The 26,959-nt window shown below is 37.7% G+C and overlaps 2 long non-coding RNA genes across 2 annotated transcripts; both read left to right on the top strand.

Moving 5' to 3' along the window:
- Positions 1 to 2,175: 2,175 nt before the first annotated feature.
- LOC133533127 (uncharacterized) lies at positions 2,176 to 10,184 on the top strand. The gene is made up of 2 exons (XR_009801808.1): positions 2,176 to 2,789; positions 9,852 to 10,184. It is a non-coding gene; the product is annotated as an uncharacterized LOC133533127 (long non-coding RNA).
- On the top strand, positions 2,997 to 4,076 carry LOC133533126 (uncharacterized). Its single transcript, XR_009801807.1, has 2 exons — positions 2,997 to 3,485; positions 3,908 to 4,076. It is a non-coding gene; the product is annotated as an uncharacterized LOC133533126 (long non-coding RNA).
- Positions 10,185 to 26,959: the final 16,775 nt, after the last annotated feature.

The following is a 26,959-nucleotide window of genomic DNA, read 5'->3' as shown; positions in this document are numbered from 1 at the left end:
GTTGTTAATGTATTTTTTTTTAATCTTTATTTATTTATTGAGGGTTTTTAAATAAATGCCACCCTCATAGTGGCTCTCTAACAAAACTACACCAGTCTAATTTTCACTATTTATACGTGCTATGATATCGATAACCATAGAATAAAGGAGCCCAGCCTCTTCCGAAGCAGGGGATGCTAGGATGCTATTGACTCGGCCGAGGTCATAGGAACGGACATTAAGCAAGCGACGCTGTGCGACACCTCGGCGACATTCCATTTTTATATGAAACACGTCTTCAATTACTCCGCATACATTACAATTGGGCGAGTCAACTTTACGCATCAAAAACGCAAAATTATTCAAAGGAATGTGGCCAGATGTTAATGTAATATAAATATAAACTATGATTATTAATTTTGAGTTTAAAGGAAAAGTGGAGGATATCAACTTATCCTGTATAAAAGCATCATATGTGGTTATCAATGATTCATGTTTAATAAATAAATATTATAGGACATTATTACACAAATCGACTAAGTCCCACAGTAAGCTCAATAAGGCTTGTGTTGAGGGTACTTAGACAACGATATATATAATATATAAATATTTATAAATACTTAAATACATAGAAAACACCCATGACTCAGGAACAAATATCCATTGCTCATCACACGAATAAATGCCTTTACCAGGATTTGAACCCGGGACCATCAGCTTCGTAGGCAGGGTCACTACCCACTAGGCCAAACCGGTCGTCGATGTTTGTACGAGTATGTTCCCATTTTATTTTCACAGAAACAACTTATTCGGTTACTATAAAAAAAAAATTAGACCATATACTACACGACTATATAATATTTCAAAAATTGCAAAATTCTCATGAAATCTTCTCGGTATTTTTTTTAACGCGTTTGTTACCAATCTTTCTTATAGTTAGTTTCGATTTCTATGGTTTAAAAAAAAAATAAAAAATTCTTTTAAAGGTAATTGTGTACGATTTTACAATAAACTGCCAAATAATATAACTAATCTTCCAATGAATAGATTTAAGAAATACATTAAAAGTGAATTAATTTGCCATTCAACGTGGCAATGCGGCCTGCCTTCTGGGCACACTGCCCATCGGCAGTGACTTGGAGGATGTGTTTTATTTATAGGACCTTTTAAGTTTATTTATAGTGTTTATTATTATTTTTAATTTTATGTATAAGTTTTTTAAGTTTAGTATTATTTATGTTTAGATTATGAAAGTTAATTTGTAAATCTTATTATAGCATCAAAGATTATATTAATGACAAAACTGTTTGGGACTGAGTTAACATCTGATTTTTATGTTTATATTGTTTTTTTTTATTCTTCGGGTTGACATTTATTCCCTTGTTTATATGTAATTTTTGACATTGATTAATTGTTACCAATTGTATTTATTTATTTCTTGTCTAAAATCCAATGAATGTTTGTTATATATAGATATATTTTATTTTTTGTATACTGACTTGTCCAAAGTGCTTATTTTTAAGCCTACTTGAATAAACGATTTTTGAAGTTTGAAGTTTATGAGACTTGAAAATCTTGGTGAAGCTATCGCCTACGACTGGAAAAGATCCTTAAGTGTATGGGCTGGCCTAGACACAAAATAAGGAAAAGTACTACGTACAGAAGGTTCACTGTATAACAAAACCCCTGTTTGGGTATACCGAACGTGCCTAAACGTTGCTATGGGCGTGGCTACTGTCACCTATCATAATGTTATGTTTAACGTACTAGTTTAACAGATTTTTAAATTTCCTGCAGTAATGCAGTCGACTGCAGCAGTATTGCAGCACCACAATACTGCGGACTGTATTAAAGCCGCAAAATCATAATCGATATTGCTGCCCAGATTTTGGACATTTACGAAAGTAATGCAGTCGACAGTAATATCGCAGTCGGCAGCAGTATTACAGCGCGATATTACTGCGTCAATGTTGCAAATGTCAAAATCGATGTCACTGCCAGGATTTTTGACATTTGCGGCAGTAATACAGTCGACAGTATTGTCGTACTGCAATACTGCTGCAGTCGACTGAATTACTACAGAAAATGTCAAACACATAGGTAATTTAGCTATTTAGGTAATTTAGCTACTTGGCGGATGGAACTTGGTTATATAATTAAGTATCAAAAATTATCCGTTCCTTAGCGGCGCGCGGCAACCACTGCTAGACATCAAAATTAGTGTGGGCCGCATGTACTTGTAGTGATACCGCGAAATCGCAGAGTGAGCCACGCCTGGCTTAGATCAAAAATCAGAGTTTCCATAATCAAACCCGGTTATGTCCTTAGACTACGTCTAAAAGAGAGGTACGGGCACTGTGAATATCATCTCGCTTTGTGTGGTAGGGCACAGCACAGCGGATGTCATTCCAGATCTAGAGCAGAGTCCAACTGAGGTGGTACCTTACAGAAAACTGCAGACAAATAACATTAGAATCGGTTCAGCGGTTTAAGGGTGAAGAGGTAACAGCTATTTTATAATAGTAATGAGGGGTTCTATTAGATCGTATCAGTTTTTTCTTTCAAAATGGCGGTGTCATACGGGTTTTTGAGTCGACAGAGTTCAATAGGTATATTGTTTTATCCTTATTTTAACAGACAAGCCACATTAAATGAAATTAATCTACATTATTTTATTTTCCTCCTGAGCCAATGGCTGACATATTGTGGTATAATTTAGAAGGATACAAACGTGGATGAATACAACAGAATAATGTTAAAATTTATTTTATTCATTATGTTTTTGGGTTTCATTGGAGTCTATTCGGACTGTAAGTATTTTTTCTAATTTTTATTATTATTTTTGTCGCGCACAGAAATAGACCAATAATAATGCAATAATACAATATCAAATCAAATACACCGAAAAAAATATTTTTCTACAATACTACCAGAACGTATAGTAGTTAAAAATATAGTTATACCTACTAAAATCCGGTAGTAATAACAAAAAATGTTGTATCGTGTAAAACTTGTTTTTTAAACATCACTGTTTAATTCTAGTTAAATGCAATTTAGTACTGCTTACAATTTCGTTGTATATTTAAAGATGCAAGTGTTGTAAATATTAAACGTTTGTCTCGTTTAATATATGCATCGTAACACTAACTATTGATATGTAAAAATAAAGATACGAGTGTACACGTTACAAGTTATTATGTTATGGCTACTATAATGCATTGTACTCTGAACGAATCAAACAGTGCCAACACCATGGTGTATGCGCCGGTGGCGGGGGAGGGAGAAAGGAATTGCGCAAGTCACGGAACAGCCATTGCCCCAGCGTCTTTCGTTGCGACGGTCGGTGTTTTTATTTACTTAGATCCTGTCCATAATTTAACTGTAAACTAGTACAAGTGTATAGTATAAGTGTGCTTAAAAACTTGTCTGTTTTGTGAACATGGACGAAGACCTAAGAAACCATCTAATAACGTGGAACCTGGAGGAATATACGGAAATTTTCGAAAGTAAGTAAAAAGCTGATGTTATGGTCGAAATTAATGTTTGTCATCACTCGCCTGTATTCATTATTAATAAATAATTATGAATGCTTTGTATTCAATTCCGCTGTAAAATAGTTTTAGCCATATACTCGAGGTGTGGTGTATGGTTGTACTTACCTAGTTTGTGTTTGATACCTACATAATTATTTCGAGTGACGACATATTTATTGTAACAAAATGGCGTCATTTGATGGCTATGCATTTTATCCATGTCATTTATCGACGAGAGTGATATTATAACTCATGTATTCATAAAACAAGTAGCTTGAGCAGTTCTTTTGCCTTTTCTAACTAGGTTGTTGCACATTAGGGTTGACGCATATATACGTATTTATTAAGTCAAATACAAAAACTATGTTTTAAATTAATTATTTATTTGTTCTCAGGTGCAGCCACTACTCTAAAAGTATAACCAAATCCCTCGTGGGGGGCAGTCATGTTAACCCAGCCTGCTAGACCCTTTAATTTATACTGTTCTTGATATACTTTAAATAATTTGAAGATGCTTTATAATTATCATTATTTAGAAAACCAATAATAAAGCGTTTGATTTTATTTCTCGTATTATTTTACTTTTAAATTGTCTACGATTTGTGCGGTGTACTGGTTATATATTGTTCACGTAACCAGAAGGGACTTCTAAACGGGCCATATTTTTACTGCAATATGTGGCCGGCAACTATTAGTGTCCCTTTCTAACATGTGAGAGAGGACACCAATAGTTGCTGGCCACATATTGCAGTGAACATATGGCCCGTTTAGAAGCCCCATTAGCACAGTGCGTTCTGGTAACGTGAACAATATAAAACCAGTACACCGCACAAATCGTTCAGTTACACATACCAAATACCTTGTTATAACAACAGGATAGGAACGTATATGTTACTGTATTATTTAGTAACCATTAACAGACCGGCTAATTGGGTTTACTAAAAGTCTTATACCCACTACTAGGGTGCATGGGTATACATTACATTTCTGCACTTTATGAATTACTATACACTTCATAGAGTTAACAAATTTAATTTAACCAGAATGGTCTGGTTATGTTTACAAAGTGTCCTGTCGTCACATATACAACAAGACAGTAAAGTACAGCTAACCAGATTCTGGTTACCAGTACCAGGTTTTTTTTTCAGTGTATCAAACATTTATTCAGCAAATAGGCCACAGGGGCACTTTTACATGTCCATTTTTACAAACAATAAAAATTACAAATAATAATTACAAATATGGAATCGATGAAATAATAAATACTTTATTAGAGATGTATACTGTCTCTAAATGTCAAATAACACAAAAAAAACTATGATAAAAAAATAAAACCAACAAATACTAAAATTCTTTACAGATGTATAAGTCTCTAAGTGTCACAGATAAAATATATTAAATTATCCTTAGAGATGTAGAGGGTCTCCAAGGCTTGAATTCCTATATAAATAATTAAAAGACAAAAAATTAAATCAGACAAGAACCGAATGAAGTGTCTCACGTTAATGCCACTCAAAAGTAAAGTTACATACTTATAACATAACATGTAGCCCGTGTAAGCTTAAACAGACCGGTCTCCACAAACAGCACCCGTTCACGAGTATGAGTGTATTAGGGTGGATCATTCAATGTAGGAAAAAAAAATTTTTGCTTATGTACTTTTCGACTGCTATGCAAAAGTTGTTACACCTACCTAACATTCATAATATAAAATATCAAAGAGTACATTCATATTTAGTACTGCCCCAAGCTAATGGAACTTTTACAAAATAGTCTTATTTGGCGTGATTTCTGTTACCCACTATTTAATACGATTCGATTATTTTACCATCGAATGTTGATAAATCGGTCAATTATACCGTGGTGTACCACTACAAATCCCCCCTCCCCACCTCACACCTACGCGGGGTTGCGTAGTAACGGCTCCTTAAGCCAGTTCAGGGTAGATGAAAACATTACATGATCAAATAATGTAGGTTAAAGTAAGGTCGTTCAGTGACAGATCCAGGCGGTTTTGAATTTGGCTGGTTAACCAATAAATGTTATAACTACCCGAAAATGGACAAATTGTTTGCTTAATTCTATTTAAATACCTAAAGATACAGAGTATAGTAACTATTGGTCTTAGTGCTCGATTTGGTCTTTACGTTTGAGCATAACAAGTGCGGCCTCTATTGCGATGGACGCAAAAACAAAACCTTAATATACGAATAATCAAGAAGGTCGTGTTAGAAGAACACATAAGTTTGCTGTAAGAATCCGGCTCTGAATACATGGGTCACCTAGCTTTGCAAAGCGGAAAAGCTCTACACGTAAGCAAGAAACTGCATGAGTTCTTGGTCCAGAAAGAAATTAACTGCGGTAAACTTATAGTAATTGGTTGTGATGGGACTGCAGTTAACGCCGGACACAAAGGTGGTATTGTAAGATGCCTTGAGTTAAAACTGGGAAGTCCGTTGTAATGGTTTATTTGCCCACTACACGCAAACTTAATTTGTGTCATTTATTAAATTTGAAACCATTGATGACACTACGACTGGACCTCGCAGCTTTTCAGGCGATATAGGGAAAGCGTTGAAAGATTGTGAGACACTTCCACTGAAGCCCTTTCAGTCAATGGAGTCTCTGCCTGTAATTACAAATGAAAGTGATTTGAGTACGGATCAGCTTTATTTGTTTCAGTTTGGGATCTTGTAGTGAAAGTCTTGCTAATAAAAACCCGGGTAAAATAGTACATTCAAGAGCTTACAATAGGAAACCGGATTCTACGGTTGTATATTGTCTGCACCGACAGAAAATTTGGTATTATTAGTAAATTTTGTAATTAAATTATATGCCCCTATGTGGTTTTCGATTAAAACTGAACCACTTTGCATTCACGGAGCCAAACATTTACATAAAACCATGATGCTATCGCGATACCTTCACATGAGAGTCAACGTGGACCGTGTTATCCAACGGTATGGCTATTTTGGGCACCCCAAAAATATTTTATTGGTCATGTTAGCTGATGAAAGAGAGCAAGTGAGAGTTTCAACTTTACAAAGTATTGTAAAAACACGAGAATCGGTCACAACATCTCCGCGAGTTTTCGTGCTGCCAAAACTTAATTTAGAAGCTGAAAACTACACGGAAAACTATACAAATTGGAACCAAGTTACTTTGACAGAACCATCACTAACCAAAAATTAAAGCAAAGATTTGATTCTTGACTGTATTTAAAACCCACTGTTAGTCGAAACGCAGATTATACCTCGTATAAAAAAATATCGCTACCACACTCAAGCCACAGAAAGGTGCGTTAAAATAGTCACTGAGGCAGCTGCAGCAGTTTGTGGCCCATTCAGAAGGCATGGATTCATCAAAACGAGGTTGAAATCTCGAAAAATTATTCCATTATTCAACTCCAAAAAAGATTTTAAATTACAGTGAAAAACCTACAATTAACGTTTTTTCATGATTGTTTTTTACAGTGATTTCCTGCTTTTTATTTACCCACAAGTTCAGTTAACAGGTGGCGTTTTATGGATTTTTTTAGAAAACTTTAACAGCTCTGGGGCAGTATAAAACATTGGAATAAATTAAAAATTTTTACTCAGCTGATATAATGTTAGTGGGTAACAAGTTTCTTGTGGTAGCCAAAATCAAAATTAAAAAAAAAAAATTAACCCTAACGTGTATCTCAGCCATCGCCTCCCTCAACCTTCATTCGGGAAAGTGGCGACCCAATACTACATACAATACTGTCTACAATAGACGAGAGCCTTTGATGGGCGTGGAACCAGTAATGGTTTTCTAACTAACAAATATCATCGAAAAATTAAACTTAAGCAGCTCTTTGGCTCTTGTTTATGGTAAAATGTTGCCAGCGTTCAAAATACTTCATTTACAGGATTTGTCTATACTCTATACCATCCCATTACTAGTGACAGTCCCATCATAGGGGCGTTTTATACGTGAGGCCGAATCACTACACATCTTGTTACCTACTACTTTCTGACCTTTGATTTGAACTTGATGATCACCTTGATGACTGTATGAAAAATCTCAATTTTCAAAATCTGTTAATTCATTTTATTGCCGCGGTATTTCTAACATTATTTACGAATATTTTAAACTCTAGGTATTTACCATTTATGGTGGCTAACTCGCTGTTTTCCTTGTATTATTGTTTGATAAATGACGTGGTGATCATTTTTCAATTGCTACATATATAATATTTCCTTATGGCAATCGGGAATGAATGATTATTATGCTTTTCCTCCAATTGAGGGGGGATTTAAATCTTCTCGGGTCAGAGGTGTAGGGTTAGAGCGGGTGTAGGTTTATTTGACGTTCATAAGCGCATGAATGAAAAAATGAAAAATGAAAATGAAAAATGATTTCTTTAGGTATCAAAATTGCAGCTTATTACACAGTAGAAAAGTATTACATTTTTAGAAGAATTCTATTGTTGGAAAGCCTAGGAATAGTGTCCTGAGCCCTAAACTAGGTAAACCTGTCTTATAGGGATCAGGGAACCACCCTTGGTACACAAATCTAAAAATTGGGTAATCATTTTGCTTAATTAAGTATATACGTATACAATATCAGCTATTGTTTGTGACAACATTTTCAACTACCCGTATTATATATGTTTATATATATTTACTATTGGACTATTACTATTGTTTATTATACTGTTAGGATAATTACCTAGAAGTGTGTTGTGTGTTTGTGTGTGTGTGTGTGTGTGTGTGTGTGTGTGTGTGTGTGTGTGTGTGTGTGTGTGTGTGTGTGTGTGTATATATATGTGTGTGTGTGTGTGTGTATATAATAAACTACTATATCTTTATCTCTATCTCTACTCTATCTCTATCTCTATCTTTATCTTTATCTTTACCTTTATCATTATCATTATCTTTTCAGTTATTTCAATATAAAATAATTGACGACCAGTTTGGCCTAGTGGGTAGTGACCCTGCCTACGAAGCTCATGGTCCCGGGTTCAAATCCTGGTAAGGGCATTTATTCGTGTGATGAGCATGGATATTTGTTCCTGAGTCATGGGTGTTTTCTATGTATTGAAGTATTTATAAATATTTATATTTTATATATATCGTTGTCTAAGTACCCTCAACACAAGCCTTATTGAGCTTACTGTGGGACTTAGTTAATTTGTGTAATAATGTCGTATAATATATAATATAAAATTCATATTTGAACTCTGTAAAAGATACAAAACTTAATATATCGGATATATAAGTTAACGCAATGGCGTTTGTATGTGGTGTGGCAGTATTGGTAGGAAAGCCCTAGAGGGGGTTTTGTATTAAGATATGAGTGTTATCTTAGTACCCATGGAGTCTACCTTAAGTACTTTTAGCCTGCTATGTAGATTGTGAATTTGGTCACAAAAAACGTAACCGTCAGATTAAAAGGTGCGTTCAAATACATTTTTTTATTTCTAAAAACCTGTAGACGCTTCTCTGATCGCTGGAAAAGAAAACATTAAAGATAAAGATAGTTTATTATTCAAGTAGGCATATTACAATGCGCTTATGAACGTCAAATAAAGCTACACCGGCACCGGCTAGCATTATATAACCTTTTATTCTTCTTTTAAGTAAATAAACATTTTATTTTTTATTTTATTTTTTCACCTGGTCTTACAATTCCAGTAAGTCTTAAGGGGCCCAGTGATTAATCCTAATACTACTAATAATATCCGCCTGTCAAATGCTCGGAACTGTCAACTGTTTTTTCTAACTGACATACCGATACTGTCCGGCGGACTGTTAATCAATGGGCCCCATTAACTCGAGTACACATATCTATATATATGAACATCTCCGGCTCCCCTGCCATATGTATATGTAGACCTGCTACGAGTATACGATTGGCAACTATACCGTGTTGGTTGGCAACCAAATTGTATACCACCCTGAACACAGCCAGGGTGACCTTGGACTATCGGATCCGAGGTAACCAGCTAGAGTCGGTCCACGCTTACTCTGCAGCGTGTTTCGTAGTACAGACTATGGAAGTGTTATTTTAAACCTCATTTTTTTATGCTACGTCAGTGGCAAACAAGCATATGGTCCGCCTGATGGTAAGCAGTCTCCGTAGCCTAATATATACGCCTGCAACTCCAGAGGACTTACATGCGCGTTGCCGACCCCAAAGTTGAGCTATACATTTCATATACATTTGACATTTATGATAACACTTCCACGCTCTATGGTATCAAATTCGCTGCAGAGTCAGCTTGGCCCAAATATGGTCTAACTTGGCGTGAGTAATCGTTTAATCTCATTTTCAGGCTTATACTTTACAAAACTATAATTCACATTTTTTCAGCCGATCTACCTGTACTACCAGTGTACCCGGATACCTTCGTATACTCTGGCAAACCCTTTTATGAATTTACATGCAATGCAAGTTTGAAAAATGGACAATGGTTGTCCTGGTATCAAGAAAAACCATCAAAAACAGAACCAATATTTTTAAGAACATTAAAGACAGATAAGGAAGGACCTAAGACGATCGACTTGCTGCTGCCCATCGATCAATCGGACAAAGGAAGTATTGTATACTGCATCGTACACGACAAACCGAGTACAGGCGAATATATACCAGTATCCAGAAGCGTAAATATCACTATTGATTTCCAAATAAAAAATGTGCCTCCAAGTAAGTAACTGTCCATTTCATTTATATACTCATAGCCTTTTAATAATCAAACAAATATATGTAGGTCCTGTTAAGATTCAGTCAAAAGGAGGAGGATCCCGCTTAAGAGACCGGTAACGATTTTAGAGCAAAAACGTAAAATTGATAGATTCAGTCACTGAAATTGTACACCTTTTGTTACGTAGTATATGAACAACAAGTATTGGTTTCTATTAGCACGTCTTCTCATCTTGCCTTTTAATAATGAGGTCGCAAGCGTGCGTCCCCGGTAATATTAGACGAGCAGTTTTTATAACGTTTCCTTTAAGTTACAACACGTGGAAGAGCGGTGTTCTCTTAACACAAGTATTTATAATACTTAAATACAGGCACCAGTTCAGACTATGTAATTAATTAAGATACTGAATAAATCATTTTTATTTTTATTTTATTTTATTTTAGTTTTTAAAAATTCATGAAATAAATATGGTGGTAAATTAAACAAAACGGTGTATTAGAACAGTTTCAGCAAATGTTGTCAATTGTTTAAGTAGCACAATTACGTTTAAATTAAGTCGATTTTCAGAGAAATTGTCACTTGTTTTGAAGTAATTTCTGGCGAAAATATATTTCATCTAACTTTGATTTACACTGCTTCAAATTTATAATAATAAAAATGTAGTTTATTAAAGTTGAAGTACAGGATATCTGTAATACAAAGTTACCGTTTTAAGCAGTCCAAACTTTATGAAATTTACAAATAAGATCGACAAAATCAGTGCTTGACGCGCGTTTACCTAAACATCCATCAGAAAAAAACATTACTAATTAAGTGAGTCTGTTTTAAAAACATTGATTTATTAAAATGAAAGATAACAATAGGTGCTAATAGAAACCAGTAATTGTTATTTTTGCGACTAAAATCGATAACGGCCTCTTAAAGTCTTTCTTGGTGTGAAAACCATCCTTAGTATTAGTAACCAGCAAATGCCGCAAACATCATATGGACACTTTTGCCCCAGGAGCACCTTGTTTGTGTAAAATTTCAGTTGTTAATTTTATTTTATTTATTGGAACGAAATTCCTTATTGCACGGTACGGTACGAACTTGGCGGATGGAAGCTAGGCGAAAAAAAGTGTAATAGTTTTCCATCACCAGTTTCTTTTTAAATTCCTTTTTTAAATAATTAGCCTCATTTCACCGACTTGCGTACGAGTATATCCTAATAAATAGTGGCGCTTATTTATATTAATTAAAGCTTTTTTTATTATTTATTTATGAATAAAGGCGCAGTTGGCAAACAGCCGCCTTGTAACATCGACGATCCGGGTTCGAACCCCGGACGTGTATGCAGATATAGCTTTTTGTATTTGTTTGCACTTGAATTTCATTTTTTTGGACGACCAAGCGAATGTGAAGCGCGAGCTAAGTGTATCAATTTCAGCTTGTACAAAAATGTTTTCTTAATTTGGTTTTTCTTTAAGTCGCAATTCTGAACTGATTTCTGAAATTTTGTGAGCAGATGCGATAATTATTATTTCGTCGGTTAATTAGATAATACTTTTATTAATAAAATTATAAAATTGAATACCGTTTTATTAGGCAGGCGTCCGGTTTTTTACCCCATAGCCCAGTATTTAGTCCATCGCTTTCACCCAATAGCCCAGTTCATTTTAGATTCCATCAACTCTCAAATAGTCCTTACACCCTGGCGGGTGCTGCCTCTGCGTGCGTCCCATGACACGGGCAAGGGCAACATCCGCTAGGTGTACCCCTTACATTTCATTAAAGTGTCAAAGGGCCTCTACGTGTTGGCTTCGGCTCCGCGCACGCCTCCCAAAGGTCCGGAACACCATTGTTCCGTGATGGGAAAGAAATAATACTTCGTTCCAACCGGATGTTACACGACACACACGTATTTTTTCTAATTTCTATGCCTACTACTTTATCTTAGTATCGAAAATGTTAAATTTATGTTTATAATATAACCAAATACAAAAGTAATCCGCCACATGCTTTGTGAAAACACAAATGTAATCCGCTCAAGCATCGTCACAGACTAATTACATTAATTATCTTATTCTTAGTATCTACGTAATAAAAGATAGATAGACGCAAACATTCACTGAAAATGATTTCTCGTATATAAATTTAAAATAAAATAGATCTTTTATTATTTCTCATGTTTTGAGGCTACTAGACGATATAGACAACGTGTGAACCGGAGTTACTCCGTGGAGACCGCAGCCTGGGCCACTTTGTTGCGCCGCTGGGGGCGCTGGGTGCCCGAGCCCATATGACATCTGTCAAGTCGAGAAAATAATTATTTATTTTGTGTACTCGTAGAAGATGTGCGTGATATATAATATACCTACGATTATCATCAAACATTTCACCTATCTTTTTGTCGACTGTAATGGACCACCCTTGGAATAGTGCCAGTAAAAGTGTGTTAATTGAAATCGTGATATACGTGACTATCTCTTGTATGTTTATATCTTTTTAATTTCTGGTTTTATAGGTAGTTTTAGTTTATTTAACTATATATTATTTTGTAATCTTACGTATCGCCTAAGATCTTTGTTTTTATACTTCGATTTATTAAGTAATATATGTCCTCTCAACCCTGCCTTAACCCGCTGGAGTTGCTGTGTTGCCCCATTTGCGGAGGTAACAAACAATACAAAGGTCGGCGGGGGCTTGCGATCCATACCGCTCATAAGCATGGCACTCGTATGGCTGTCAACCCCCCGCTGCCCAGCGTTTCTCAACCAGCGCCATCATCCCCCGCCTGGGGCTACACAGCTTCTTCACCACCAACCGCTGAAATACCTCTAGCGGATAGGCTAGGGTCATTAAAAGCTAACGTTCCGGTTATAAAGAGAATACCCCGTGGTGCGCGCTTCTGTGTTGCACGCTGCCTCGCCGAGAGCGTAGCCAAAGTTGTTGCCGAGAATTCTACTCAAGCTTGGGAGCGTTTTCTTACCCTCCCTTACATAGTCCTGCACGCCGACAAATCTAGCAAAGTTTCACTTACATCCCAAATTAAAAATAATACGTCATATATTTCTAATCCACCAGTTACTTTCCCATCCCGTGAAAACTATACTCGAATACCTCATAATTCGCTCAGTACCAAGATAAGATCAATTGAAAATAAATTTTCGGAAGGGGATATAAGTGGAGCTGCCCGTCTTTTATTCTCCCGCGACGACTTGGCTGCGCACTCTGCTGAGACCTATGCCGCCTTGATTGAAAAACACCCCGCCCCGGCCGCCTCCTTGACGCTGCCAGTTCCACCCGCCTCTGACGACCCTACTATACATGTGTGCGAGGACGCAGTGTTGCAAGCCATAGCTTCGTTTCCCAATGGATCTGCTGGCGGAATAGATGGTTTGTCTCCACAGCACCTTAAGGACCTGACCACGAAGTCTCTAGGCGAAGCCAGAGCTGACCTAATAAAGCAACTGACGGCGTTAATAAACCTGATGCTATCGGGCCGCGTACACCCCGAGATCGTCCCGCTGTTGTACGGTGCTAATCTCGTGGCCCTATCTAAAAAGGATGGCGGGATACGCCCGATCGCAGTGGGTTGCACCATCAGACGATTGGCCTCAAAGCTCTGCTGCAGAAAGCTCAATAAACAACTGACAAATGCCTTCAAACCCCGGCAGCTGGGTTTTGGAATCAAGGGCGGTTGTGAGGCAGCAGTGCACGCTGCGCGCACTTTTTTGAATCGTCCGGACTTTGAAGTTTTTGTCAAATTAGACGTTAAAAATGCCTTTAATTCGGTTGACCGCGGTGCTCTGTTAGCAGAAGTAAAAGAACAACTGCCAGACATTTATAATTATTTACAACAATGCTACGGAGCACCATCTAAATTATTCTTTGGAGACAAAACTATTTTATCAAGCATGGGCTGTCAACAAGGAGACCCGCTTGGGCCCGCCATTTTCAGCTTAGTCATTCATCCGATCATCACTAAACTAAATTCAAAATTCAACCTCTGGTATTTAGATGACGGTTCCCTTGGTGGCGATGCTTTAAACGTTCTACAAGATGTTCAATACATAATTAGTAAATTTTCCAAAATCGGACTTTCATTGAACTTTACCAAATGTGAGATTTTCATACCAGATCACGTTCCATCGGAAAAAAAAATTGAAATATTAACTAACTTTAACGCGGTCCTGCCAAATATTTCCGTTCATTCTAAATCATCTCTTACCCTTTTAGGCTCTCCAATTTTTGATGAATCAGTCACCCCTGTAATTAATTGCAAATTAAATTTATTCAATAGTACATCTGAGCTCCTGTTTAAAATAAATCCTCATATGGCGCTTATTATCATTCGTTTCTGTTTGTTTACACCAAAATTTATGTACTTACTCCGTAGCTGCCAAATTTGGAAATTCCCATCTATCCTTTCATCAGTTGACTCCTCCCTTCAGGCAACTTTAACCAAAATTCTTAACATTCATTTTGAAATTAGATCCTGGACCCAAGCGGTTCTCCCAATAAGATTTGGGGGGCTGGGTGTTCGCACATCCGCTAGCATAGCTCTACCTGCTTTCCTGTCCTCTGTATATGGTTCGCTTTCTCTCGTCGGTATTATTTTAAACCGATCTTCGATACTTGACGATGAGATAGCGAACCTGAAGGAGGCCAGGGAGGCCTGGTGTGAGTCGTGCCCGAGTGCGGATATCCCAATTGCCCGTCATTGCCAGCGGGATTGGGACTCCCCACGTCTTAAGATAGCCCATGCCTCACTCATCGAACACAGCCTGGACGATTCTGAACGTGCGCGTATTCTAGCAGTTTCGGCCCCCGAGTCAGGCCACTGGTTACAGGCTCTCCCATCCAGACAAATCGGCACTGTTCTGGACCCAAGTAGCTTAAGAATAGCAATATGCTTGAGGCTTGGGTCTAGAATATGTGTTCCCCATACGTGCGCCTGCGGCAAGGATGTGAACCAGTTGGGCCGCCATGGCCTCTCATGTTCAAGAAGCGCCGGCCGAATATTCCGCCACGGCACTATTAATGATTTGGTCCGTCGCGCGCTCGCCACCGTGTCTGTGCCTGCGGTTTTAGAACCCGTGGGCATGGCGAGGGACGACGGCAAGCGTCCTGACGGAGCCACGTTAGTGCCGTGGAAACTAGGAAGGGCCCTGGTGTGGGACGCAACGTGTGTCGACACCTTTGCACAGTCCCACATTCAGGGGACCCGCATTCGAGCCGGCGCTGCCGCTGACCAGGCCCAAGTACTCAAGCGCCGCAAATACTCGACGTTGCTCGACGACTATGAGTTTGCGGCGCTCGCGGTTGAGACTTTGGGTCCCTGGTCAGCCGACATGAAAATATTCATGGCAGCACTGTCGGCGCGGCTGGTCGACACCACAGGGGACCCCAGGGCTGGCGCGTACCTCTCTCAACGTATTTCCCTTGCCATACAGAGAGGTAATGCCGCCAGTATCATGGGGTCCATGCCGCAAACAGACCTGTTAGAAGGGGTATTCTCTTTATAATTGGTTCCTTTTTTTTTTGTAGGTAAGTATATTTTATAGTAGATAATTTTATTTTATTTCTAGGTTTAATTTTAGTTTTAATTTTGTAATATTATATTTTAGTTTAGATAACCTACCTATTTCTCTTTGTTAAAACTTTAGGTAATGAACCTACTTTAATAAATAAAAGATGATGAGATAGATAGATAGATAGATACATTCTTTATTCATACCCACAACATAGGTACATGGCATTAGCATCAAAACAAACAAAAAGAAAAGTGTAAAATAAAAACATGCAAACTTAATTTAATAAAAACATTTTTTAGTTAATTAATACGCCATGTGTCGTGGCACAGAAAAGGCGCTGACTCAGCATAATGATGCAGCAAGCCACATCGCTGGTATTCTGCCAGTACCTTACACAAAAATGGGCAACGCTTTTTAAACACCTAAGTTGGTACAAGAAATAAAGAAAAACTACTGTGCAATTTGTGTGTGTGCCGTGTACTTTGTACTAAAACTTGTTGTCTTACTTAATTGATACGCCTCTTCCTGGCTATTTTCAGTATTGAGGGTTCACTGATTTGATCCACTCTTGGACACGATGACAGCCTCTTTAACAGTTGCTCCATCTACCGAATTAGTCTACGCTCCTTTTTTGCACAAGTAGTTTTACTTATACGTATTTTATTTCTAGAAAAACCAGAAGAACCTCAGGTGATGCCAGAAGCATTTGTAGACAGAGGGGAGCCAGTCATCGAGTTCACCTGCTGGGCACCTATTAGGGGTATTGATATTGATAAACGTCAACGACTAACCTGGTATTTCGTAAAAGGTATGGTAACTATTTATTTTTTTGTAGTTTACTTTTTTTATATACTACGTCGGTGGCAAACAAGCATACGATTAATTGCATGTAAAAATACGCAAGTAAGTATAACGGGTTAGCACTGATTGACTAACACGTTATTTTCTCGCGGATTAGCAAAGTAATATTTCTTGTTTTAATAAGCATACGGCCCGCCTGATGGTAAGCAGTCTCCGTAGCCTATGTACGCCTGCAACTCCAGAGGAGTTACATGCGCGTTGCCGACCCTAAACCCGCCTCCCCTCGTTGAGCTCTGGCAACCTTACTCACCGGCAGGAACACAACACTATGAGTAGGGTCTAGTGTTATTTGGCTGCTGTTTTCTGTAAGGTGGAGGTACTTCCCCAGTTGGGCTCTGTTCTAGATCTGGAATGACATCCACTGGCTGTGCCCTACCACACAAAGCGAGATGACATTCACAATGCCCATACCACTCTTATGGACGTAGTTTAAGGACGTACCCGGGTCCGAACCCGGAACGAACCCGGAACGGGTTACTTATCAAACATCAAACATGAATCTTTTTTTCAGCAAATAGGCCACAGAGGCACTTTTTCAAGTCAAAATTTTATAAGCATACCAAAATATAATTACAAACATAGAATCAATAAAATACTAGTTACGATATTAGAGTATATACAGTCTCTAAATGTCGAATTAAGTACACAAAAAAACTGTGAAAAAAAAATACAAACAACAAATACTAAAATTCTTTAGAGATGTACAAGTCTCTCAGTGTCAGAGATAAAATATAATTAAAAAAGGATCATTAAAATTATCGTTAGAAATGTAAAGGGTCTCCAAGACTGGAATTCTTATATAAAGATAAAGATAGTTTATTATTCAAGTAGGTATATTACGCTTATAAACGTCAAATAAAGCTACACCGGCTCTAACCCTACACCTCTGACCCGAGAAGTACAGTAGCTACTTTTCTTTATAGAAATTTGATAATATATATATATATATTGTGTCATATCAAACCATACAAATACGTAGCTGTTTCAGAAACATAATTATCGAATTCTTATAAAAGGAAAAGAAAAATTAAATTAATAAATAAATCAGACAAACAGACAAGATAACATAACAAGTAGCCCGTGTAAGCTTAAACAGACTGATCTCCACAAACAGCATCCTTCACACCAACCTTCAGTCGGGAAAGTGGCGGCCTTATGAACAACGCTACTGTAAGCATAGACTTTTAAGCGAGCATGACATGTTCAAGCTGCCGGGCTGTATTAAAATATATTTTTTCTTCCTAGCGTTGTCCCGGCATATTGCCACGGCTCAAGGGAGCCTGGGGTCCGCTTTGACAACTAATCCCAAGATTTGGCGTAGGCACTAGTTTTTACGAAAGCGACTGCCATCTGACCTTCCAACCCAGAGGGTAAAACTAGGCCTTGTTGGGATTAGTCCGGTTTCCTCACGATGTTTTCCTTCACCGAAAAGCGACTGGTAAATATCAAATAACATTTCGTACATAAGTTCCGAAAAACTCATTGGTACGAGCCGGGGTTTGAACCCGCGACCTCCGGATTGCAGGTCGCACGCTCTTACCGCTTATATTATAATCTGTATTAAAATATATATAAAAAAATAATTCATTGAGATACAACATTTGTGCTTATATGTTACATTGAAGACGGCATAGCGTCACATAAACGCGACAACATTATATTCGTAAGGAGTATGCCTACCTATAAATGACTAAATTACAAACTTACATTTAAATTGACTTAGAGATGAAAAGGTCTCTAAGTGTCGGAATCATTAAAAATAATAGATACCTATTTACATATAGAATCAACTGAAAAAAGTCTTAGAGGTATTTGAGGTCTCTAAGTGTCCATAACTAGAATAAACTAAAACAATACAATCAAGCGAGAACATAATGGTCTCTTATGTCAGTTCTACCGGACACTAGTATGGTTATTTCACAGAAAAAAAAAAAACAAAAAACACTGCAATAAAACAAATATTGCTTAATTATTTTTCATAGTATATAGATCAAGCTACTGGATTAAAGGCATCTTTATTATATATCAAGTACTCGAAAATGTAAAAACATACTACTTACTTACTTACTGCTGTGGCGCAGCGACCCAAAGTGGATCGTGGCCTCCGACACCAAAGACCGCCATACTTCTCTGTCTAAAGCCGTTTTTGTCTATTCGACGGCGCCGAGTTCGCTAAGGTCTAGGTACCACTGGAGAGACGCAGTGCAAAAAAAAAAACATATTGTTCACATTTATTTATCTCTACCTAAAGAAATATACCTACTATAACAGCGAGCAGTGCTCTGAAGGCGTCGTTGTACCTGGACGCGCAAGAGCTGACCGTCCGTTGCGAACAGTTCACCCATTGTCGTCAAGCTCACCATTCTTATTAACCTATCGAATGAGCTAATGCTTTTATGGATACTGGAAAGCGATATGTAAATGTACTACATACCTATGATGAGGCCTGGACGTTAGTGAGATGACGATATGAGTTGTGCTGGTGTCCGGCTCTATTACCTACATATAACATGAGTTTCACATGATTATCCACCTGGTTTCTTGAGCTTAATAGTCGCCTCTAAACCTCCCCTTATAGCGACCCCATTCCTCACACAAAGTTTACCTTAAGTTCATATTAGCCTCACTGGATCACTGTTCACTCTGAGTACTGATAACGTTGGTCACAATCTACAAGAGATACATTATTCTAATAACACCATAAGAACGTCGTTGACTTGATCGAAAACCAAATATCACTCCGCCGTAGATTTGTTCGCACACCACCTCCTTTTTCCTACTGTCGTTCTCATCTACCCTCTCAACTTCAACCAAAAAGTCCCAATAAACTAGAAGCGGTTATTTAACTTAAACATGACTACTAGCGCCATCTACTCCATGAGGTTGGCAAATATTAGCCGGTTCGCAATACGTTCGCGACACACATAGCCTCCTAAGGCCCAGCCATACAAATGAAAAATCCAAAATTTGCCAGAAATTTGAAATTTGATGTATGAAATAGAGTTGATTTTGCGTTGTTTGAAAATTTAACGAAACAATGCAATAGCGACTCTGTTCCAATTGAATATGATTTAAATTTCATCGAAGTAAAGAATTACTATAGGCATAAGTAGGGCCTTAGGCCTTAGGAGGATAGTGCAGCCGAGTACAGCAATCTGTAAGCTCTAAAGAGGATTTTAAACTATGCCGGTTAGCAGAACATTATCAGCGAGTGGCGATAATTACACAGATCTTCAAACCTTCCAGAAAAGAGCGTCCTCCCATCTTGTGGTTGTCCATGGGCGATGGTTATCGCTTACCATCAGGCGATTTGTCTGCTAGTTTGCCTTCTATATCATAAAAAATGTTTATTGAAGTTTACAATGTTTCATCGCTCTGAATTCGTAAAAATCTCAATTAAAAATTAATTATATTTTTATATTTCAGATCCAAATGGACGGCATCAAAAAGAAGTCATAATTGCCGAGACTCGGCAACACACATATAATGGCTATGTGAAGGTTGTGTTGCGGAAGGTCCTTGAGCCATCAGAAAATAACGCTCAAGTATTCTGTGCTATTGAAACCTGGCAAGTATCGAATAGTTGGAAAAAGGTATCTCAGAGCAAGAGGATTCCAATTACGATACACAGAAAAGCAAGTAAGAGGCTACGGTTATTTTTTAGCAGAAGTATAGGTTTCAGAACTGAATAACCAAATTTAACCTGCCGTCTGCGCCTGTCAAAAATTTGCCACATATTTAGCAACCATGACATCTGACGACGCGACAATGATGACCTAGCAGATCTGCTCCTAAGCATTCCAAAAGTTAAATATAAAGACTCACAAACGTAACGAAGAAAGTTCTTGAAGTAGTATGTATGTACTTTTCAGGTTTGTAAGTTCCATGACTGTTAATATGATATCATGAGTATTGTTCATGAAATGTCTTCCCACAAAGGCCAAGTCATCATACAAAGTTGTCCATTTGTATGTAGACTGGGCCAAAAACTAAAAAAATAGGTATTTCTATGTAGGTACTTCATTTCGTTCTATGGGCACCAAGAGAAATTCCATTGCAGAACTGAGATATTGGTACTTTAGTCAAAATGTCGCTACCCTTATTAACTTAGGCAAAAGAGTCCAAGTAAATGAATTGCTGCAGGGCAGATGTTCTCACACTGCCGGGCGAGCGCGGCGAATGCTTTGGCCGATCGAAGGAAACAATATATGCTTCTCAATTAAAACTTGATTATTTCAGTTCTGCAATTAGTGTCCATATAATGAAATATAGTAGATAAATAGACCTTTTAAAAAATATAACTCTTAACACTGTTGGTTTTTGGACCATTTTGCGTATAGTCCTTTGAGGATATTATATAGATCATGTTAATAGAAATGTTCGAACTTAAAGACAGTACCTTTAAGTTCGAACATAAAGATCAGCTTGTAGTTAGAAGTGAAAGTGTCAAAAAGTCTTGATTCGGGACGACTAATTTAAGTAGGGGAGACCGAGGCGAGTTGAAAGTTGAAACAGAGGTAAGTTGAAGCAATTGTAATCGGTTTGAGGCAAATGAGGCAAGGGCATATTGAGGGACTCCCGGACGGTGGGGTGCGGCTAAACATGTTTTTTCCAGCTCGATCAATCAATCAATCAATCAATCAAAACTTTATTGATAAAATATAGTTATTTTACATGTCAAATCATTATATCTATTTAATCGCACATTATTATTTTATAGATGAAAACATTATTTACACAAATATAATTATTTCAAAGTTCATTATCATTACGGGTCGAATTATTGTAAATTATTTCAAGAAGAATTAATAAGATTTATATAATATTCAAATATAATTATAATTTTTAATGAACAAAAAAAATTTTTTTAAGTGTAAATTATTTCTATCACATGCAATTAATTATATATTTTTTGTTTTAAGTTTAAAATAACTAAATAAATAGTTTAATAAATAACAATCTTACTCTACTTAACAGCTATTATTCTTCGTATTTACATTGGTCTTGGGCAAGTAATCAGGTGGTCTCAGATGGCCGAAAGAAATCATTTACAGAGTATAGTGCATCCGTAATAAACTTAAGCTTTAGTTTGTTTTCAAACGTTCTACTACTATTAGACTTTCTTATATCATCCGGTATCGCATTATACACTATTACACGATAACAGTTATTATTATGTCTTAAAATGGACGTTATTTTTTTGGTACAATGTGGGCGGAAAGAGAAGAGTCGTAGAATGTTTGGCAGTAGGGTTTGGTATATATGTACTTAAGTGTTGGGATCTATATTAATCTATATTAACACAACTGTGGAATGAACTGTCGCTTGCGGTATTTCCGGACCGATACGACCTTCAAACCTTCAAGAAAAGAGCGTACTCCCATCTTAAAGGCCGGCATCGCACTTACAACCCCTCTGGTGTTGCAGGTGTCCATGGGCGGCGGTAATCGCTTACCATCAGGTGATCCGCCTGCTCGTTTGCCTCCTCTACCATAAAAAAAAAAAAAAAAAAAAAAACAACTCAATACTAAACTAACACAGATTACAATAATAAGTAGGGAGCGATATATAATCGAGCTCCACCGTTAAAGATAGGTACCAAGAGAACGCGAGGGAGCGATACGATATCAAGCTCAACCTGTGATAATAGGTACGAGACAACTTGTCGAGTTGACGTCTGACTACTAACTATCTTATGACTCCCGCGATCCGGATGATTATAACCTTGCATCAGATACGCAATAGGAATAGCGGTATAGAACTTATAACGGGTTCGCACATGGCGAATCCTAAGCCCCCTCCCGACTATGCGCGTGAATCGCGGCGCGACTTCGCGGAGCGAACATACCGTGACGTTGACCTAGACTCCACACTCGCACAACTTCACGGCGATTTCGCAGTTTGGTTCGCGGCAAGATGGCGCCGAAGCGTCAGCTGATCGGATTTAGTTTGCGGCAAGGCACTGGGAACTGTGAAATTGATTTTTAGTTGATCAAGTTCGCACCCAATATAATCAAGTAGCCGCCATAGAAGGTTACGACATTTCAGATTAACTGACTCGTGAGCGAATCGCGGCGCGAAGCGATCGCGAGTGTGGAGTCTTGCAAGTTCGCGCTTCGCGTCTCCTTTGACGCGGGCCAAATACCGACAAAAAACGGGGAATAAGGCGCGAAGGCGTGAACAATCTGCGAAATCGAGGGCCATCCACACTCGCGTTCGCGGCTTCGCGCCTCGATTCGGCCCTTGTTTCCCACGAATTACCCCGCTGGCTACAAATTAGTTTATTACTTAAAGTTAACAATATTCGGAAACTGACAAAGAAATAAAACAAAGAAAGATTAACACAAAGGCAAGTGCCAATAAAGGGAAGGAAACAGATTGCTTATATTACAAGCTCATCCTGATAACGGTCATAATAAACAGTTTCGTTCATCATCATAATAATATCATCTAAAGCTTGGGCAGTCCCTACAAATGTATTGGATCCCATACATTTCACGACTCTCCTCTTTCAGTTTAAACTCTATACTACATAATCATCCAAAGGCCCAGCCATACTAGAAACAAATCCGAAATTTGCCAATTAAATTTGTAACCTATTTTATATTGAAGGAAACAGAGTTGGTTTTGGTTTAGGTGAAAATTTAACGAAACAAAACAAATGCAACTGTATTCCAGTTGAACATTATTTACAGGCCAATTCTAGTTTCATTTAAAGATCTGTTTCCAATATGGTACTGATATCAGTGTCAAATGTGTCATTTTTTTTTTTATAAAATAATTTTTGGTTGAAGAAATGTCATTTAGTGGAAGCGCTGGTGGCCTAGCGGTAAGAGCGTGCTACTTGCAATCCGGAGGTCGCGGGTTCAAACCCCGGCTCGTACCAATGAGTTTTTCGGAACTTATGTACGAAATATCATTCGATATTTACCAGTCGCTTTTCGGTGAAGGAAAACATCGTGAGGAAACCGGACTAATCCCAACAAGGCCTAGTTTACCCTCTGGGTTGGAAGGTCAGATGGCAGTCGCTTTCGTAAAAACTAGTGCCTACGCCAAATCTTGGGATTAGTTGTCAAGCGGACCCCAGGCTCCCATGAGCCGTGGCAAAATGCCGGGACAACGCGAGGAAGAAGAAGAGGTTGAAGAAATGTCATTTTTGACCCTGACAGATCAGTGTCATATTGGAAACAGATCTAATAAATAAAACTAGATTTGGCCTGTTAGATTTTATCGAACTTAATAAGTAATTAAGTACTATATTATGTCAACGGCACCAATCATGGGACATATAAGAGAAAATTTGGAGTATTTTTGATATTTCACCGACATCTGTAAAATTTCTATCGCTTAATGCTTTAAAATTCGAATGCCCAATTCGTCCTTTATATTTTCTATGTATTTCATGAAAGCTACTGCAATTGGTTTCAATATTATCAACCAATTAAAACTATGTTTTTTTGCTCCAGTTATGGGATGTATGGCGTCATTAATTTTCAAACTAACAAATACCAATTAAAAATTGGCTCTTGTTTATGGTAAAATGTTGCCAGTGATTAAAAATTTATTGTAAATACTTGTTTTCCAGGATTTGTATATACCATCCCATTACTGGTGCCTGTTCCATTATAGGGGTGTTTACTATAGGTAAAACCGTGAGTCTCACGAAGATATTTTTTATTCACACTTCAAACTCGTAAACATCTGAATGAATTTAGAATGCGTAGTCCTAACTACCGAAATGCGGGGGGGGGGGGGGGCAATACCTGCGACATACAGACGTTCTCAAACGCCACCTCGTCGCTTGCGGGATACCGACTAACTGCTGGGAGGGCATTGCATTGCAAAGATCGGAATGGCGTTCTAGTGTTCACAAGAAAGTAGCTCAATTTGAGCAGCAGCGTCTGGAAGACCTAGATGCTAAGCGTCATATCCGCAAGACGCGACCTAAGCCCTCCTACACATACACCCGCAACTCGACTGGACAACCCCACTGCGCATCGTGTGACCGCATCTTCAAAACAAAGTTTGGTTTTACGAGCCACATAAGGGCATTTCATAATCCGGATAAGAATTGTTGATGGAGTCGCCATTGCCGGATACGGCAAGGAAGGGTATACCGAAATGGAAATAATCTCCTCCCTAACAGGCACAGAGTAAAAAAGTCTCAACAATGTGTGTGGTACATAGGTCCTAGAATCTATAATCGTTTGCCAAATAATTTAAAGTCAGCTGAATTATCAGATAATATATTTATAAGTAAGCTTAAGCAATATTTAGTAGATGAGGCATTTTACTCATTAGATGAATATATTAATCAGAATAATTAACGTGATTATTAAAATGGGATACTTATTATTATTATTTATTGTTGTTGATATATAAAAATAGACATAAGATGTAAATAATTAATGTAAATTGACATGTAACTTGCGTTATGAATAAATAAATTGAAATTTAAAATAAATTTAATATGTTTTCAGTCGATATTTGGGGTCCTCGGGTTAATTCGACAACATATACAAAAGAAGGAAATACTATCGAGAATACATGCAGTGCTTATTTATACAAAAATGAGCTTTTGACTTGGTTTCAAAAAACAGGTAGGTGAAGTTTCAAAACAGGTAGGTGACGTTTCAAAACAGGTAGGTGAAGGTTCAAAACAGGTAGGTGAAGTTTCAAAACAGGTAGGTGAATTTCAAAACAGATAGGTGAAGTTTCAAAACAGGTAGGTGAAGTTTCAAAACAGGTAGGTGAAGTTTCAAAACCATCTTGAAAGTATAAATATATTTTCTGTTTATTAAAAATACTTTTCCTATTACAATACAGACCGCGGGCCAGGAGCATATTCCGTCACTCATCACCTTTTCTTTTCTCAACCCACCAACGAAGCGGCAGCTGACGTCCACGAGGGTTCATCATACATAGCCGTTAACCACTATACAAGTTTTTGCTCGGGAGGCGATTGGTCTGGAAATCTGTTCCTGTCTCGCGGACTAATATTTTTTTATGCGTGTCTATAAACTGACAATATCTATACAAAGTCGTGGTCCTTCGAGCGAAAGTTGATTTATTTTGACAAGAGGTCTAAGCGCCAACAGAATGAATGGAACTTCGACCTGCTTCTAAACTCAACTTCCGTGCAATAGATGGCGCTGCAGAATCTACTCGAAAGCAAGGTTTAAGCGCAAAACAAAATGAACGGAACTGAGACCTGCTGCGTTAGTGATACCACCTGGAAATGACCTAATAATGCAAAAACACGGTTTTGTATAGGCGTTGTCAGTCAGTGTTGGCCGAAACGTTAATGCAATTAAAAATTTTTGGCCTAATGGCATAACCATTATAAATTGAATCGTATACTGTAACCATCCGTTACCGTTACGGTTCACTTTATAATGGTTAATGTTTAATTGAAATTAACCCTTTTCCAGGCCGCACCAATCTACAAGGTTTTCCCAAAAAATCCAAATATATTCCAATTAATCCAGCTTTGATGATTCAGTTGAAGACAAGTAACATTTCCTGAAAGTGTAATCTAATTTGAACCTTAAATCGGAACGCTAAAGTTGAAATTCTAATGGCGCGTATGTGGTCGATAAATCGTACTATGCCTGGAAAAGGTTTTTTTTTTTATTACAGATAAATCACAATTACAGAATATTTGATCAAAAAGTATCGTTAAACCACAATGGTTTGTCTCGATACTCCATTCCGCAGTATTTAATAATTAGAAATACAATGCAATACACATACACATCTAATTCGTAAATTACATTATGATTGCAAATATCACAAACTGAGCGCGTCTGTTATCATACCGGCCGGCCGGCCGAACAAAACAAGAACCGGTCCCCGCTTACTCGATACGGGCTGCTCCATTTGCACTAAATGAAATAACATAAATATGCATTAGTTAAAATAATTTAATTGTTTAAGCATTTCCTTTTTAAGAATATATGCTATATTGTTTGGTGTTAAGTATATTATCTTTCCAAATTTCAAGTTAACGTTCGGCCAACTCTGTACCCCTAGTGTAAATTTAATGAACATCATAACGTGACGAACGCGTTTGCGTTAAGTCTCATTTTGTACAGGATTTTGAGTTTCCAAAACGTCCCGCTTGGCGCGCTCTTTCTAAATCCAATACAAAATGAGACTAAACGCAAACGCGTACGTCACGTTTCGAAATCGAATTTATTTACACTAGGGGTACTGTTGTCAGTCTACATGCTTTATACGTCTGTCTATCCTCACTGTTTGCAGGATCAGAAGTCAAAAGGATAGCGATGATTCAGCATAGAGGTGGATATGGAAAAAATGAGGTTAAACTACGAAATACGTTTTACTCGTCAGATATGGGCTCCCAAATATACTGCGCCAAAGAAACTGTAACTGTACAG

Source organism: Cydia pomonella, chromosome 28 (assembly GCF_033807575.1).
Source record: "Cydia pomonella isolate Wapato2018A chromosome 28, ilCydPomo1, whole genome shotgun sequence".
In the NCBI taxonomy this organism is placed as follows: Eukaryota; Metazoa; Arthropoda; class Insecta; order Lepidoptera; family Tortricidae; genus Cydia; species Cydia pomonella.
Note: the sequence above shows the minus strand (reverse complement) of the source record. Positions and strands in the feature narration are given on the sequence as shown.